General features: G+C 37.3%; 1 protein-coding gene across 11 annotated transcripts in view; it reads right to left on the reverse strand.

Moving 5' to 3' along the window:
* The window catches only part of NLGN1 (neuroligin 1), an 830,123-nt gene that overhangs the window by 77,496 nt on the left and 735,147 nt on the right, over positions 1 to 17,480 (reverse strand). The gene's annotated exons all lie outside the window — the stretch shown is intronic.

Consider the following 17,480-nt stretch of genomic DNA (forward strand, 5'->3'; position numbering starts at 1 on the left):
TTATTGAAATAGTTTATTTTCCGTTTCATAATTCATTTGATGATACACATTTATTGAGTGTTTACTATGTTCTAGACTTTATATTAGGAACTGGAGATACAGTAGAGATTTGAAATCCCTATTCTCCATGAGGTCACAGTCCACTGTGGGAAGACCTAGACACAATGAAGAAAGTACAGTATAAGGGGATAAATGCAGTATAAAGCATAAACATAGAAATAATATAGAGCATCAGAATTTCAGCAGATTTTTTAGTTTTTGTTCTAGACCACCATTACCAATATTTTCTCTCTCTCTCTCTCTCTCTCTCTCTCTTTGTTTTTCGCTCCTTTCCTTCCTTCATTCCTAAGCTCCACACTCTGCATGGAGCCTGACAAGGGGCTTGAACTCATGACCCTGAGATCAAGACCTGAGTCAAGATCAAGAGTCAGACGCTTAACTGAGTCATCCACACACTTCTACCTACCAATATTTTCTTAAATGTAAACTCGGTTCATGTCACATTACTTTTTACCCTTTTTTCCTTTCAGTAACTATTTTTATTTTTATTTTTTAAGTTTTTTAAAAAAGATTTTATTTATTTATTTGACAGACAGAGATCACAAGTAGGCAGAGAGGCAGGCAGAGAGAGAGGGGGCAGGAAGCAGGCTACCTGCTGAGCAGAGAGCCTGATGTGGGGCTTGATCCCAGGACCCTGGGATCATGACCTGAGCTGAAGGCAGAGGCTTTAACCCACTGAGCCACCCAGGCACCCCTCAGTAACTATTTTTAAATGCCCTTAAAATTTGTAATTTTTCTTGCTGTCTAACATTTATTTATATTCACTGCTTTGTCAAAAACACAATGGGATCTGCTCAGTTTTGATTATTCTTTTATTTAATAAAACTTTATTGGACATGGGCACTTGGGTGTCCCAGTTGTTTAAGCATCTGCCTTCAGCTCAGGTCATGATCCCGGGGTCTTGGGATGGAGTCCTACATTGGGCTCCCTGCTCAGCAGGGAGTCTGCTTCTCTCTCTGCCCTCACCCAGCTCAATCTCTCTCTCTCACTTGCTCTTTCAAATAAAAACGTAAAATTAAAAAAAAAAATTATTTGAACACATACCACAGTTGAATATGCTGAGGCATATAGATAATAATACTTGGTAATTCTTTCCCCCAAGAAGCTGGAACTGCACTGTCTGTTATGTAGTAGCCACTAACTGCATATGGTGAGTGAAATTCTGATTTAAATCTACTGAAATTCCATAAAACAAAAAATTCAGCTCCTTTGAAATGTTGGCCACATTGCAAGTGCTCAGTAGCCAGTGTGGCTAGAGGCTCCTGTGTTGGACATCGCAGATGTATTTTCATCATCACAGAGAGTTTTATTGGACAGTGTGGGTTTAGAATATGTGTGCAGGGAGTAGTAGTGAAGTGGTTCATACAAGATATAATTATGGCCTATGAAGACAATTGTTAATAGATGGACAGAGTATGATGGAAGTTTGAGGATCTGGAAAGGCTTCCCAGAGGCCATAACATTTGGGTCTCAAGGGATGGAACCGAATGAGTTCAAAGAGGCTTGACACAGCACATTGGCACACCACATGTTAAGAGAGTTGTACAGCAGGACCTGTGTATAGAGTTGGTGGGTTGTACATGGCACAGCTCAGGGGTCCCACTGGTATCTTCGTTGTACTTCAGGTGCCGTGCTGTGGACCACTCTCATTCCTGCTTCTGGATCTGTGATGATGCCTTTTCCTGAATCTGGAGAACTTTACAGCTCCTGATATCTCTTCACTCTCAACTTCATGCTTGGTTCGTCCTGACATTGTTTTAATCTTTCCACCCCCAATCCATAAGACCATGTCTGAACTGTAGAACTTCACAACACTGAATCCCAAAAGCAATTTCTTTCTGACCCACATGAGAGAGATTATATACCGGTTTCCACAGTTCCTCAGTGTTCCCACTTCTGACTACCCTTGACTGCCCAAGAAGGTAGACAGAGCCCGTGTCATGTCCTCTGTTTCTTCTCTCTTCCTCAGGGCATATAGGTAGAAGATCTGATTGGTTTATATAGTAACTAATTATAAAACATTTTTATTCAACTTCAGTACATACAGAATTTACAACCTGGTAGGTGTGCTAAGATAGTGAGGATAAAAAGAGATAAAAGTCAAAGATGATATTAGAAAGTTCTATAATAATTTAGAGGGGGGATTAAATTACATTCACTTAATTGCTATAGAAGAATGATGTGAAGTAATTCTGAGGTTAATCCTTATGTAATGTGACACTATTCTTTATAATATGACCAACCAATCATCCATTGATGTTTCCTATGCATATTTATTTTGGTTTTAGTGGTTTTTGTTTGGGGTGAGATACAATGAATTTTTAAAAATTTTTTATTTATTTTTAATTTTTAAAAGATTTTATTTATTTATTGGAGAGAGAGAGAGAGCATGAGCAGAGAGAGGGAGAATCAGACTCCCCTCTGAGCAAGGAGCCTGATGTGGGGCTCCATCCCAGGACCCTGGGATCATGACTTGAGCCAAAGGCAGACTCTTAACTGACTGAGCCACCCAAGCATGCCATGAATATTTTAAATCATTTTATTCATTGCCAATTTCCTTTTATTTACATAATGATGCAACATTTCTGAGTAACATTAATTCTTTTTTTTTTTTTAAGATTTTATTCACTTGACAGAGAGAGATCACAAGTGGGCAGAGAGGCAGGCAGAGAGAGGGAGAGGAGGAAGCAGGCTCCCCGAGGAGCTGAGAGCCCAAACTCGATCCCAGGACTCGATCCCTGGGATCATGACCTCAGCTGAAGGCAGAGGCCCAACCCACTGAGCCACCCAGGCGTCCCAGCAATAATTCTTATCATACAATTTATTCAGGGTAAGTGACAGGTAATCTTTTAAACTTTCCACTTACTTTTCCACTTATTACTTTGCCTAGCGTTTTCTGACTTTCATATTTTTAGACTGAGCATTGGTCTAGAAATATGTTAAGATATCCTTCCTTTTTACAAATATGCCATTTATGTGGCTTTCTGATGAGTTGTTATGGGGCATGATTTATTTTCATTCAGGATCATCTTTGAATTGCTCCCTGACATTCAAGGTTGAGCTTTGCCTTCAACTAAAAAATAAGAGCTCACATACGTTGCCCATACGCACAGACACGCCATCTGTAAGTGGGAGGAACACGCCTGCTCTCACCATGAGGCCTTTCATTTCAGTTCAGTCCAATATTGAAGACACAATTCACAGGACCAGGCAAATAACGAAGTAACTTGAAAAGAAGTAACACTCTTCTGTGTTTTCTGCTGATTTCTGGTGATGGGCTAACGTTTGTTAAGATTTTTTAGGGCAGCGTAAATTATGAATGTGTGTGTGCTCAGAGGAGCGGTGACTTAATATGTGCGTTATAAATGTTTCTCCGTCCTTGTTGCAGTGTTTCTTAGCATTTTTCTCCTCTATTCTCCCTTTCTACTGCCATTTCGCCCAACCTTTTCTTCCTCAGTAAGGAACTCATTCATTTTTTAAGCAATAGTTATTGAAACACCTTCTGTATTTTGAACATAACCTGATAGGAGGAAGATCTAAAGAAAGATGAGATTCAGATCCTTCCAAATACAGGTTCATATGTAAGTGGTGGCATCAGTGGAAATAAACAGGTGTCACGTGCTCTGGGACTAAAACAAATACTGAAATGCCAAACTCTGCCAGGCCTTGTCAAGGCAGGCCTCAGGAAGAGGGAATGTACCTTGAAGGATGCGTACCCTTGGCCTACTAGACAATGGGGACAGAGCTTACCAGGCAAAGGCAGCAGCCTGTGAAAAGCAGAGGTGGGAAACCCCCACGGGAGTGCGGGTTATGTGTGCTAGCAGGGGCTGCAGGGAGGTGACAGACCTGGGCAGGGCCCGTGTGTCAAGGGCCTTCAAGTTTGGCGTGTGTAGAGCAGGTGATGGAGGGACACATATGCACTTTCTGCCCAGGAATAGCCGAGTCAGATTCGTATTTTAGAAAGATCCTTCTGATTGTCCTTTACAGGATGGGCATTAAGGGGGTTAGGAAGGGGAGCAGAAGTGTGATTGTGGCAGGAAGTTTCTGGGGAGGAGATGAGGAAGTGAGTCAAGCCTTATAGGATGAGGAAGTGGATGTCCGTCTTCTCAGCTTACATTTTCCCCTCAACATGGGCAGATTTTCAATGATCTCCTGCTGCCGCCCTGAAGCCTACCCGCCCTACAAATCCTCACTATGAAGCCACTCTAGGCACTTCATGAGTTTTAATGTCTTTGTATTCAAAAGATGGTTCATGGGCCGGCAGCACCTGCATCACTTAGGAACTTGTTAGAAATGCAAAATCTCAAGCTTCTGAATCGATATTTTAGTGAGATTCTTAGGGGATTTGTATGCGTGATGCATGTGAGAAGCAAGTTCTCTGGCCCACACTGTAATTTTTTGGTGGGGGGGTAGAGTGGTAGTTTCTAAGCTCTGAGTCTTTTGATTCCCCTAAAGCACATAATTGCGCATCTTATAGGTGGGCAGCAGGTACTTCCTCTATGATTTATTTTCAAAATAAAAGTGTTACTCTAAATGATTCAACCATTTCAATTTAATAGACATTTATTGCAACTGGGAGACCAGTTAAGAGATTATTGCAATATTGTCTAGGTGACAAATGAAGTCCTGCATTAAGGCAATGATAGTAGAGATAAAAAAGAAGTGGCAATGGAAAAGAAATATTTAGGAAGAAAGATTGGTAGTTTTGATAATTACGGATATAAAAAGTGAAGGTGAGAGAAGTATAGGGTAAGTGGGTGGGGTGAGGACATCACCTGCTGATTTTACTGACTGAAGATTGGATGTGATTCTAATTTTATTCAGACATTTTTTCCTATGGTTTTCTATTTTTGTCCTCAGTCAACAAATATTTACTGAGCTGGTGCCTTCTAATAGGGCAGGCTCTGTTCCACATGTCATAGGTAAAAAGGCTCATCTGATCGTGGAAGAGTAGAAAACCAAACTGGGACCTGGAAGGGAATGAAGGAAGTGCTGGGATAAAGGGAAGAACATTGGGAAACATGGCCTTGAGGAGTATTAACCTCAATTTGGGATGGATGCTTTCAGAAGATGCTTCTCAGAAGAAGGGACTCCCACAATCACCCCTCAAACCTAACAAGTAGCCAGGTATAGATGCGTATATTTAGTGGATAAAAAGAGAGGGAGGGATGGACTTTCACACACAAAGGAAACCACGGAGGGAAGGCTGGGGAGAGAGAGAGAGCCTGGCGGGTTTATTCAGTAAATTTATGTTGTTTCATGGGGTAGCAGTGTGTAGTGCCAAGTTTGCTATATTGGAAAATATAGGTAAATAATGTTATAAAGCGTCACTGATCTGGTTATTGCAGATCAAAGTACACAGTAATTTCTTGCAAACCAAGTCTCTCACAAGGAAAACACAGCAACTTAGTGTTATCCTTGTTCCTTGTATGCAATGCAGTAAATCAAATTTACATGTTTACTCTGCACTCCAATCACTTGTTAGAATCCCGCTGATCTTTCAAAATCCATTTAAATATCTCTTCTTGTTTTGTTTTGTTTTTTAAAGAAGCTAACCTATATTCTTGCTCCCTCTTCTATAGTTCCAAAGTTTTTCACCCTCATTATACACAAACTGTGCTTTTCCTATCTTAAAATCTGAGGATTCTACCTGCTTCTGATCTGAGGATTCTACCTGCTTCTGAAGTAAAGAATATTATCTTATGCATCTTTATAAATATCTCAGTTATTGACATCATGCTTGGTAGAGAGGAGGAACCCAAAGGATGGATTTATTATCTCAAATTAACTGGATTTTTAATTACTAGCCTACGTAGGTAACTAGGGATAAAGGTGAGAGTTACCATCCTGTTAAGAATAAAATCAAAAGTGAGCCTTTTCCCCAAATTTGCTTCAGATGTATAAACATTAGTGACTTAATACTGAGCTTTGATGGGGAGAAGAGGAAGATTAACAACCTTTGACCTCTTGTGAAAACCATTTGTACCCTGTAAAATATTTCCATTTCTGCTTTTGCTATAATTGCATGACATTTCTCTATAAACAGCTCAAAAATAAATGTGCACATGTTAATTTTCTTTGTTAGCTAGATGCGATCATTCAGCTAGGTCCGTTTCACATTAAAATTGGACAACACATTGCAGCCTACAGGAAAGAAAGACGGAATGATAAAGCTACATACTCTCTCTCTGTCCCCGGCACTCTTTTTTGTGAGGGAAAGGTTGGTTGGCAGCAATACCCATGTCTTCACTGTTTTACTCTCCTTTCCCTAATGAGTGCTAATAGGTGCTCTCATTTTTGTATTGTTTAATTTTTCCTTAATCTCTATCTCTTCTGTGACTCTTTCACCTCCGTACTAAATCGAAAGAAGGGGCTGCGTTCTTTTCCTATAGAAATGGCAGCAGGGAGCATAAATAGTGTTTGACAGCTCTTTTATTTTATTAAAGAAAAATCAATGGTCTCACTGAATCAGCTTGGGATTATATTGCTATAATTCTGTCACTGTTTTGGAAGGAACGTCCCTCCCAGTCCAGGGGACCGCAAATGATTAACTAGGAGCACAGATCAAAAGCCGTCATTCTGTAGGTTCTATGGAAGGTCACAAGTTAAAACAACGTATTAGAGAGTGGCTTTGTGGACATTGCTCCTTAGAAATGGATTTCCAAATTAAAACTCTGTTCTTAAACTATTGAAAGTCTGTGAGAAAACAGAGATCACCTTTGGACAGCAGTTTTAGGGTAATAACCTCCAGAAATATTCAATTTCTCTAAAGTTCAAATATACTCATTTGTCTAAAGCAGTGTATACCACTGTGGTTTGGCAAAAGAATACGAATTGTCCCCCTGCCTCTCCAGGGTGGACATGGTAGTCTTTAAAAATAAATGAAATAAAAGCTGTAAGATAAAAATATATCTATACCATGCTAAACTTTCATCCTACCAACATCTAACATATAATATTAAGGTAGCATCATCTCAGTCAGAGACACTAAAAATATCCACTTGATATTTGACCCTGGCTATGTATGCATCAGAAACTGAACTCTGATGTTTTTCATTCATCTACTGCAACATTACAATATATTTCTTTCCTACTGCACCTATCATTTCTCACATACACACATTCAATTTTACCTATTTTTTTCCTACAAATTCTCACTTTTCTAAATATTCTTGCAGGTACACATAGACCTTGGAATCTCATTTTGTCCACATAATTAAAAAAACCCCACCAAGGTAACCCTCTACTAACCAAGAACTCAATTTAATCCTATCAAGGCTTTAACTAATGTTTAAAATGCATGTGGTGAGGCCAACAATTTGTTTAAAAATAAATATGGTGTTCCTTTTGTCATAATCTTGGCCCAGCAATTGGATATTTGAGGATTCTAACGGGAACCTGTGGTTTATCACTCTGATTATCACAACCTCCACTGGCATTAATAACCTACTGACTTAAAAAATAATCTGAAAAACAATGATGCGGTAGTTAAGATGAGTTTGAATTACATATTCTTTATATTCTTCCCAGATATATCACAGAATGATTTTATAACCTTGGGAAAGTCACTGAACCTCTCTATACTTCTATTTTCATCTCTTTAAAATAAAGATAATAACTTCACCTTATTACCTAGTTCAGTGATGAAGGTGTGAAGACTAATAACCATAAAAAGCACATCAGGCTTTCTGCAAGCCAGACTCAGTATAAATATAAAGTATTTATGAAAGAGAGCACACAAAGAGCTTGTAAATGCAAAGATAAAGTTTTTATAAAGTGTCTTGGAAAAAGAAAATGCAGAGAGCGAATAAATCCTATCTCGATATTCATTTTTTGAGGTCCTCCCATATCCAGCATGTCCCCGGCATTGTTAGTCAAAATGAAAGACCAGAGGGAATTTTTATGTCCTCGCGTTTAGCATTCAGCTATGGCTTCCCATTGCTCGGCAGTGAAATACTCATCTTCTACTTTAAGCACCAGATTTACTGCTCCTAATGGGAGATTTGCATTTGTTCTAAGATTACAAATAACAATTATGCCAAAGCAATTACTCTTAACCTCAATTTGTAGCTCTTGCTTGCAGCAGGGCACTTTCATCTGTTCCATTTATTTTCATTCTCATTTTGGCCTGGAGGTATTTCTAAATAAATCAATCACAGGAGATGTTGGAACAGGTCTATTGAATAACACCTAGGCTGACTACACACACTGTGTGGAGAATGGAGAAAATTATAACTATAATTCAAGCATACTTCAGGGGTCAGTTATCTGAATAAATCAAGGGGAAAAAAGCTTTTGCCCTAGATTAGCTAGATAGTTTGCTCTCCTTTCCACTTATTCCTGGGAGTACAGAGACAGCCTTTTATGTGGCAAATATAAAAACAGGTAACGCACTCCTGTTTAGAAATAATTCATAAAGAAGTCACAGGGTCTGAGTGAGTTTCCTTTATCAACAACTGTAATTGGTAGAAATCTCTGATTATAACTATAATAGTTGTTCATCTGGATCGTGAACTCCCTACCATGTCCGCTCGCCCCCCATTTTACAGATGAGAACACTAAGGCAAAGCGAGATTAAATTCATAAAGCTAGTGAGTGGTGGAATGAGCAGTCCATCCTGGGCTCGGCTCTGGAGCCTGTGCTCTCGCAGCCTCACTCTTCTCTGCTCCCGTGGTGAGCCAGGTGCATCGCGGAGCAATACCGCTGTGTGGGCTTTGCGCACGTCACGGTTAAAGACCGATTCCAACAGGAAGGATAAATCGGAAGTTTACTAATTGTGACTTTGCTTTTATGTCTATTCTCAAGACTACTTCTGTTTCTTGAGAATATAGCACAATGAAAGGTCATGAGTAAATGATTATACTTTGACTGTAGGCAAGTATAATTGAATTTAAAAACCTTACATTTTTGTTACATATTGAGACTTGATGATCAAGGAACAACCTTTTCTTAGTATCCAAATGATTATTCCTCCTAAAAATGAAAAGAACCCTGTTCCATAAACTTCAGTAATGTTCTCCCTTGATGAAGACACTGACTTTAATCAGTTATTTCCTCCTATTTATCATATATGTTATATACATAAAACCAATAATGGAGGTTGTAAACAAAAGAATCAAACAGAATTAATCATCAATTACATGGTCATAACTTCTAATCGGAATACTAATTCGTTTTAAGTTTTTCAGTAAATATTAAAATTTTGCACTCTGCTTAATGATTTCCTAAAGTAGCTTTTTAAACAAAGAACTATAAAATATAGAGTTAACATAGGAAACTTGGGAGAAAGGAAATGTGAAAAAGAAGGCAAAAAATCACAATAATATCCTCAGTTGGAGGAAAATAATCGGTTGGTATATTTCCTTCTAAAATTTATTTTAATAAGGAATTGTTTGTTATAGAAGCAAAGTGTTCACACAGTCAAAAATTCTGGAATAGTTTCCAAATTTTTAGTGTCTTACATAAATAGGGACACAGTTAAATTATAACAGCATATTTTCTAAATTAACTCTATGTTCTAAATAGCATCATTTTAAGTTAAAGATTTATAGCTTGGCAGATTATAAGGCATCTCTTAGTCGAGGCTTTGACTAGATAATGATTTGATGTGTTCCATAAAATTTAGCACCTCAAAATTAGTAGCATTCCTGGATTAATTCTCAGAGTTATCAAAACTAAGGCAACTTTCAGCTAACGCAAGTCACATATTACCAGGTACTCTCTTTTCTGCCTGAACGTAATATGTCTAAATTATGACCAAATTATATTAACTGTAGTATGTGAGTGACTGTATGTTTGCACGTACACACTCATATTTAGAAATAATATGTTTTTGATCTTTAGCTCTACTTAAAATGATATTACTGGCCTCCGTTCTCTTTGGACAGCAATCTGTATCACAAAGTCATTCACTGTTTCTTCACTGTCCTATGCTTGAAAACACGGAACGATTTATAATCCTTCTCAAGAAAAAAAAAAAAAAAAAGTTCAGAGTACTAAGCTGTAATGGTTCTCTCCTTCCCAAGGAGGCAGACTACTCAGTAGAACAAACGAAACTTATATCTGATACCCGCAGAAAAGCTACTCATGGTAAATGCAAATTTTTGTTGTTCTACACATTATGGGAGGAACTTTTAAAATGCCACTGGTGACTTATTTCATTTATATCTACACAAGCTAGAGGTAACAAAAGACAATAAACTTTTAAACATTTCTTGAAGATTTTTATTGTAAAAATCCTGAATGTTTGTATAGGTAACAGAATTTGGGAGAATCTTAGGTGATTCTCCCTGTCTATATTTAATTGATAGAAATACTATAAATACTATATGCAGGCTAACTGAACATAAAAAAAAAGAAATATATTTAATAAGGATCCACTGCATACTCTGAAGTAAAAAGAATATTTTATGCTAAAAAATATACAACTGTATGTTACCATTTCCCAACATGACTTGTAAACTACATAGTAAAATACATGATTCAACAAACCTAATATCAGAGCTGGAAATCTGACAGGGCAACAACTCGCGGATATGTGGTAAGTACTAAAATCCTCCTGATATTGTTTGCTTTGAACTGCCAGTGGATGTGGATTTAATATGGAAAACATTTGCTTAGTGGATGAAAGGGAAGAACAACTCTAATATTTTCACCATGGGTGGGAGAAGAGAAATAATCCCAAATGATGTCAGCAGCAATCACACGGGGCGGGGGCGTGGCGGAGTTGAAGGCTCTGTGATCTCTCTAGCACGCAGCCACAGGGCTGGTGTGGCTGTTTACCAGGATTACCCCGGGCAAATATTTACCCCTCTTCGAGTCTTGTTTTCCTCACCCTGAAAATGATGAACCATATCTGTGGAACTGCACAAATCTTTTAAAATAATTAAATATTGGGACACTTTATAAATACTAAAGCCTTCCGCACATGTGAGGTGGAGGGGTTGATGATACAGGGTTCTGGGAGTGAAAATTTAATAACTTTCCAAGCAAAGTCCATGCCATTAAAGTAGGGGGTGGATATTTTAAAGATCAGGAGAACATCGTAGGGGATAGTCAGGATGATAGAGAAGGCTTTGGGAAAAACTCTTGGGATCCAAAGATCCAAAGATCTGAGTTTAAATCCTATCTAAAGATTACATTGGAACTTGGGGCTTAGCAAGTGAATTGGGAAAAAGGTTATCATATGAACCAGGATGATGAGTTTGGCAGAAAAATTAAAACTTGAGGGAAGACTAAAAAGACTGAGTGACAGGTGAAACATGAGCTTTTCAAGGTCAAATCTCAGAACCAAAGGTGGGCCAATCAGTGACAAGTAGAGAGGCCGGGAATGTTAAATAAGTTAACTGATGTAACTAAATGTTTCGCAATCTGAGAGTGAAGTAATTCCTAAAAATTCAGAGTCCCCAAGTATGATATGATTTGTGGTGCCAGTATTATGAGAGCTCCATGAAAATGCTTATGAACTCATTTTACACAATTTTATTAGTGGCCTCACAAGGAAATTAAAGACTTTAATATTTAATTTTTCAACATAAAAGATCTCTCTAAGACACTGAATGAGTTATTAGAAAAGGACGGAAATAAGTTTAAAATCTCATATTCTAGATCAGGGTTCTCTTTACCCATAGTGTAGGGTGCCCCTATTTGTTTTTGAAAAGCAAATCCTACCATTGAAAAATAAGACTTGGGGGGCATATTCAGGATAATAGATAGAGCAGGTTTTATCCTCAAATTCATTTCTTTCATGATGCTTTTTAATTCAGTAGCAAAAAAGAACAGTGGAGGCAAAATTAAAATACACATTAAGTCTTTCAAAGCCCATGTTTTCCGCACAACTTTCTAATCGTTACCAAAAGTGACACCTGATTTTAAATTGTTTTTCAGAGTTGTGTAAGATATTCATTTAATTTATTTGCAAATATATTTGACTTATTACTCTCAGAAACATGGTGTTGCTATACATTTCAAATTGAACTTCTTTTTTTTTTAAAAGAGAGAAGTACACTTAGAGGTTTAATCATGTATTTGTCTATTTTTTTAACAAACTTATTAAAACCCTAGTAAATGTCGAATACTGAGTAAATGGATAACAGGGTTCATGACTGGTCTTCCATTTCACATTTTTCATGTATGTAAATATGTAAACAAATATGTAAACAGATACATATATGTTCAGAGATAATTCTGTCATCTGGTAAGGGTACAAAACGTACCACGTAATTAATTAAACATTTGAGTTAATAGAGCAATAAGACTACATTACTGAAGAACAGAAGAACAAAAATACACACATTTTAAAACTTACACTGGTACTATTTAAATCTTTTCTTTAATTCAGCTGATCTATCCAAAGTCCCCTTAGGACGTTGCCAAACACTGCGGTCACCGTTACGCACATTAACTGATATCATACTTTTAAAAATGAAAAGAAAATTCTATCTTGTGAACCAAGAAAATTTGGTGCCTGCTCTCTCATGTATGTAATTCAATATACAGCTGAAAGGTATAGTGAGTTTTCCTACTCATCCATACCCTTTCAAACCTTTTTTCCTTTCATTAGGACTAAAACAATCTATGAAAGAGGTCTGTCTGAAGTACTTTCTTTCCTGTCAGCCCTTGGGCTGGTGATGTAATACAGTAATCCATCATGGAGCCGGGGAGCCCTGCTGATGGATTACAGCACTGGATCTTCCATGTGCCACTGTGCTCTGTAATACACCATTACTGGGCCACAAAAGCAGAGTAGCTTCGGAAGAACTAAAATTTCCAAATAAAGCTCTCTCTCTATATATATACTTTCTCCATCTTATTTTCTTTAATCTTGTCTATTTATTTCACAGAGAGCACACAAGCAGGTGGAGTAGTAGGCGGAGGGAGAGGGAGAAGCAGGCTCCCCACTGAGCAGGGAGCCTGCCACGGGCCTCAATCCCAGGACCCTGAGATCGTGACCTGAGCCGAAGACAGTCACTTAACCAACTGAGCCACCCAGGAGCCCCACTGTCTCCGTTTAAACAGATGGTATCAAAGGTTGGAGGAGATGAGAAATGTTGATGGCCTAATTGAATAAATTTTAACGTGTCATAGAAGAAAAAACAAAACGTTTTCTAAGTTTGGATCCAAATGGAAATTTACTTTGCCCGTTTTAAAGAAATAGCACAAATTTGATTAAGAGATTAGGTTTAAAAAGTCATTGGTAGTGAATGATGGTTTCGTAAAAGGAGAAAAAAAGGAAAAAAATAACTTTCTAACCTGCAGAAGGGTCACGCTTTTCTTCCCAGTCCTACCTAGAAAATATTTTAGTCCACCGGCTAGAGATGCCCTGTAGTTACTAATAACCTTAATATGGATAGCAGTTATTAATGAGAATTCTCTTCGTAAAGTTTAATCTCATCTGCTCCCCACTTCAAGATGAAGTTTCATGGCTGGTAACACATGGCTGGTAACACATGGCTAGCAAACGGTGAATAAAAGATGTTAATCTAAGTCTCTGAACTTTAAATCCAGTTTGGCAGAGTACAAAGACATAGATCTCTAAATATCTACCTCTTAGTATCAATAAAAACTGAATTCCTATGCTTAATCCTGTGACAGAGAGAAAACACAGACTTAAAGTATCTTTTTTCTTTCCCTTCCCTCATCTTGATTTAATTATATGCCTCTTCCTTGAATTATAGGCTGTGATAATATCCTAGATGTGAAGTCATACGGAGCTTGCATATTCATAAGATGGCTGAATAGCCAGAAGGATGCTTTAAATTTGTCCTATTTCTTAGTGCAAATCCATAGTCAGTATCCATACCCATTCTCTCACTGAGGGCAATCTAATTATTTCTTTAGAAAAGGGTAAACTAAAATTTATAAGAGCAAATCAAAAATCCTGAATAAATTCAAGAAATCAATTGTACAATACAGAATTGGATATAATTCAGTTGATAGAGTTGACCTTCAAAAGCGGAACAAAAAATAATGGTTTTATCAGTCACTTTTTCTTTTTTGAAGCTACAATAATTTTATAATCCCACTGACCAGGGAAGAGATATAATTAGTAATATTTTTTAGCTTGGGTAAAAATGTGGTCTTGTCAACCTTCTTCCTCTGGTAGTAAACTCAGTATCTTTACCCTGGACCTCCCTTGTTCCTGACCCTTTCGGGAGGTTCGATAACTGAGACTAAAGGGGTCATCCTGTCAATCACTTTCTTAATGAATGAAAAACTATGAGGCAACTGCTTTAGGGGAATGGCAATGGTTTTTAAGTCCCATCAAACCTAATCCATACCTGGATAACTTGGTGTGTCTCTGGATGTTTCCTTTTGACAAACTAAAGAACGATGTTAGAATCTGGACACCATATCATGTTAGTAAGACACAGAAAAACTGACTAAAGTAGAGTCACCGAAAGGGGGACAAAAAGAACCTAAGAAGAACATGAGCATTCTTGTTTCTATTTGTGGGTGAGGGGTACAATGTAGTCTATATTGCTCAAAAAGTCAGAGCCAGTACCCAGGGTACAAGATCCTGGGGAACCAAGTTGTCCCTCAATTTAGACACTAAAGAGGGAGGTTTGTCTGCTTTTTCATATGACTTCTGAGGGGGCCAACTGATAAATGATGGGAGTTTCCTGTATTGGATGGAGATTTGTACCAGCCATCCCAGGCCCTTCTTCCAGCACCAGAATTCTTGATTTTGTGGGAGCAGATGGAAACTGAGGCTCACAATGATGAAAATCTTGAATCACACTGAAACAACTTTTTACACAAGCACATACAAGCACACATATTTATTGAACACATAGTAGGTACTCAACAAATGTTTTTTCTTTGTTGATTCCTCCAGAAGTTTCAATGTAGATACTATCTAAGTGTATGTGAAGTCCACATAAAATATTCCTTTCCTTCCTGAGTAAATACTGTACTTTCTGACATGTGAAACTCTGACATAACTCTGAGTTATGGTTTTCAGGTGAATTGTTTTGGTTGTCATTGCATTTCTAAGCTATGATCCCTTGCCTGAAAATTATTCATATAGTTTTCCATCTCAGATTTAGAGTTGATTTCACAATGTTTTACTCAACTGAGTAGAAAAAGGGAAAGATAAAGAAAACACAAATCTACATTATCAGGTTGTTTAAAAATGGGTCACTATTTTCTTCATGAAAATGGAAGTGGCTACATATATAATATATAATAGACAAATACATTATATATATGCATGTATCAAAAGTGTCACAATTGATGTTTAGTTAACTCCTTAAGGACACAATAGTTTTCAGTGTTGTCACATTGGTTCCAGAATGGAATTTTTAGGTTAAGTAAATAGAATAATAAATAGTCTAAATAGAATACAATAAATACAATAAATAGAATATTTTCCTAACAACTGATTAAAAACCAGAGATATTAAAGTTAAAATGTAACATGACAATAAGATTCCACAGAGAACTTTATATACTTTACAAAGTACATTCTCATTTAATGGATAGATTATAAGAGAAATAGATTACAGTCAGCTGGAGTATTAGGGTAGGAAGGGAATGAGGTAAAATGCCTTGTTTCCAAGCAGTGTTTACAGGAGGTAACCTGGAAATGTAGTATAGAAAGACTAAGTGGGGGAGACATGATATGGTGAGGCCCGGCCCAGGCAGGTAGTGGTAATGACAGGAACAAATGCAAGTACAAAAAGCAGAAATAATTAGATGCATTTGGCTAGGGGTAGGAGTAGGAATGAGGTGGCAGGGGACTGGAAGGGAAAGTTGATTATCACTCTAAGAAACTGAATCTATGTAGCTAAGAATATGATATAATCATGGAGAGTAGTAGGAGAATAACAGAAGGAAAGATGGTTTTGAAGATTTTTTCTGATATAAAAATAAAATAGTAGCTCTTATACAATGCTTACCACCAAACATTGTTCTAAAGTGCTTTACACCAATTAACACATTTAATCTCCACAAAAACCTAACATGGTAGATACCCACATTGCCATGACGTCAATGAAGTTAGAAATGCAAAGATTGTTGTTCTAGAACTTTACATTGGCTGAAGAAAATAAGCCATTTTTAGTTCTTCAAGATACCGTTGTTAAGATGCAGAGTATATTATACTAGTACGATCGAAAGTGATTTAGCATTGAAGTATTTGAAGGGTCAAGCCAGCAATTTAGGAAGGCGGTAGAAATAAATATTTAGAGGGAAAGCCAAGAGTTTTCTCAAAGTTTTATGCTTTGCAGCCATCTCCTCCAAAATACTTCACAAAAGAATAAGAATGAATATGAAGAAATGAGATGTCAGCAACTGAAAAAAAAATGCTCTTGTGGAAAGAAATATGCAAAATAAAGATCTTTTTTAACCCCTGATTTTATTGTAAATAAGACATTCAGTAGTGTAGGATGCCAAATAATTTTAATAGCAGAAGGAGCCTTTAGATAACTGATTACTGTGTTTAAGTGAAAAGAATTTCTTTTCTTTTTTTGAGGGAAGGAAGGAGGGAAAATCTGGAGTATATAGGAGAAAGGGAAATCAGGACGTATGGGTCTACAACTTTCTCACAAGTGGCTCAGGAAAAAATTAAGAGAGAAAAAATGCAAATGTGGTAAAATATTAACATTTGAAAAATCTCGGTGAAGTTTTTTGTGTAATTCTTATAACTCCTCTGTGAATTTGAAATTATTTTAAAATACAAGTTAAAAAAGAAAAAAAATGTAATGGTTACTGTTTGCAGAGCTGTGTGTGTGTGTGTGTGTCTATTTGAAGATTCTAGAGCTGGGTGAAAGGAAGAGATCCATGCTAAAAATAAGGGAACAAAATGAAGATGTGTTTTGCATGAAAAAGAAAATCCCATAAGAAATTGATTTCATCTGGCCCATTCCAAGTACTTATGAAATGATATTGCTATGGTTGTAATGCTGCATCTAAGAATAAAATCAATCCCCCATGGAGGCTGTCAAGGCATCTTGTTAAGTGCCTACTGAAGGTTAAGCATATGAATAGTAGTGGCTAGTGGATAATTGCGGAAAAGCTCATTGGAATTTCAAAGGATGGGCAGAACAGGTTGATAACTGACTCGATGACTATCCTACAAATAAACTGTGGAATCAGACCAGCAGCCTAACTTAATTAACACATCAACCCCACAGCCTAGGGAACTCATCTCTTGCTGCCTCCGAATTTTTTCTCTTCTGTGTGATCTCTTTGTAAATTTTCTTGTCTCTCCACCTCTTTTAGAAAATCTCATTCCTTCCTGGGCTTGCTTTTTCTTTTCACTAGATCCTGCTTGTCTCTCTCTTATGCATTCCTGTCTTTATGATCAGAACAAACAGAACAGAAACTGAGTTGTTGCATTTGGTGACGACAACATGAGCCATACTATTTTATATTTAGAGCTGAAGTTTTAAAATGTTTCTTGTAATTAAACTGCCCCTA

Source organism: Mustela erminea, chromosome 1 (genome assembly GCF_009829155.1).
Source record: "Mustela erminea isolate mMusErm1 chromosome 1, mMusErm1.Pri, whole genome shotgun sequence".
In the NCBI taxonomy this organism is placed as follows: domain Eukaryota; kingdom Metazoa; phylum Chordata; class Mammalia; order Carnivora; family Mustelidae; genus Mustela; species Mustela erminea.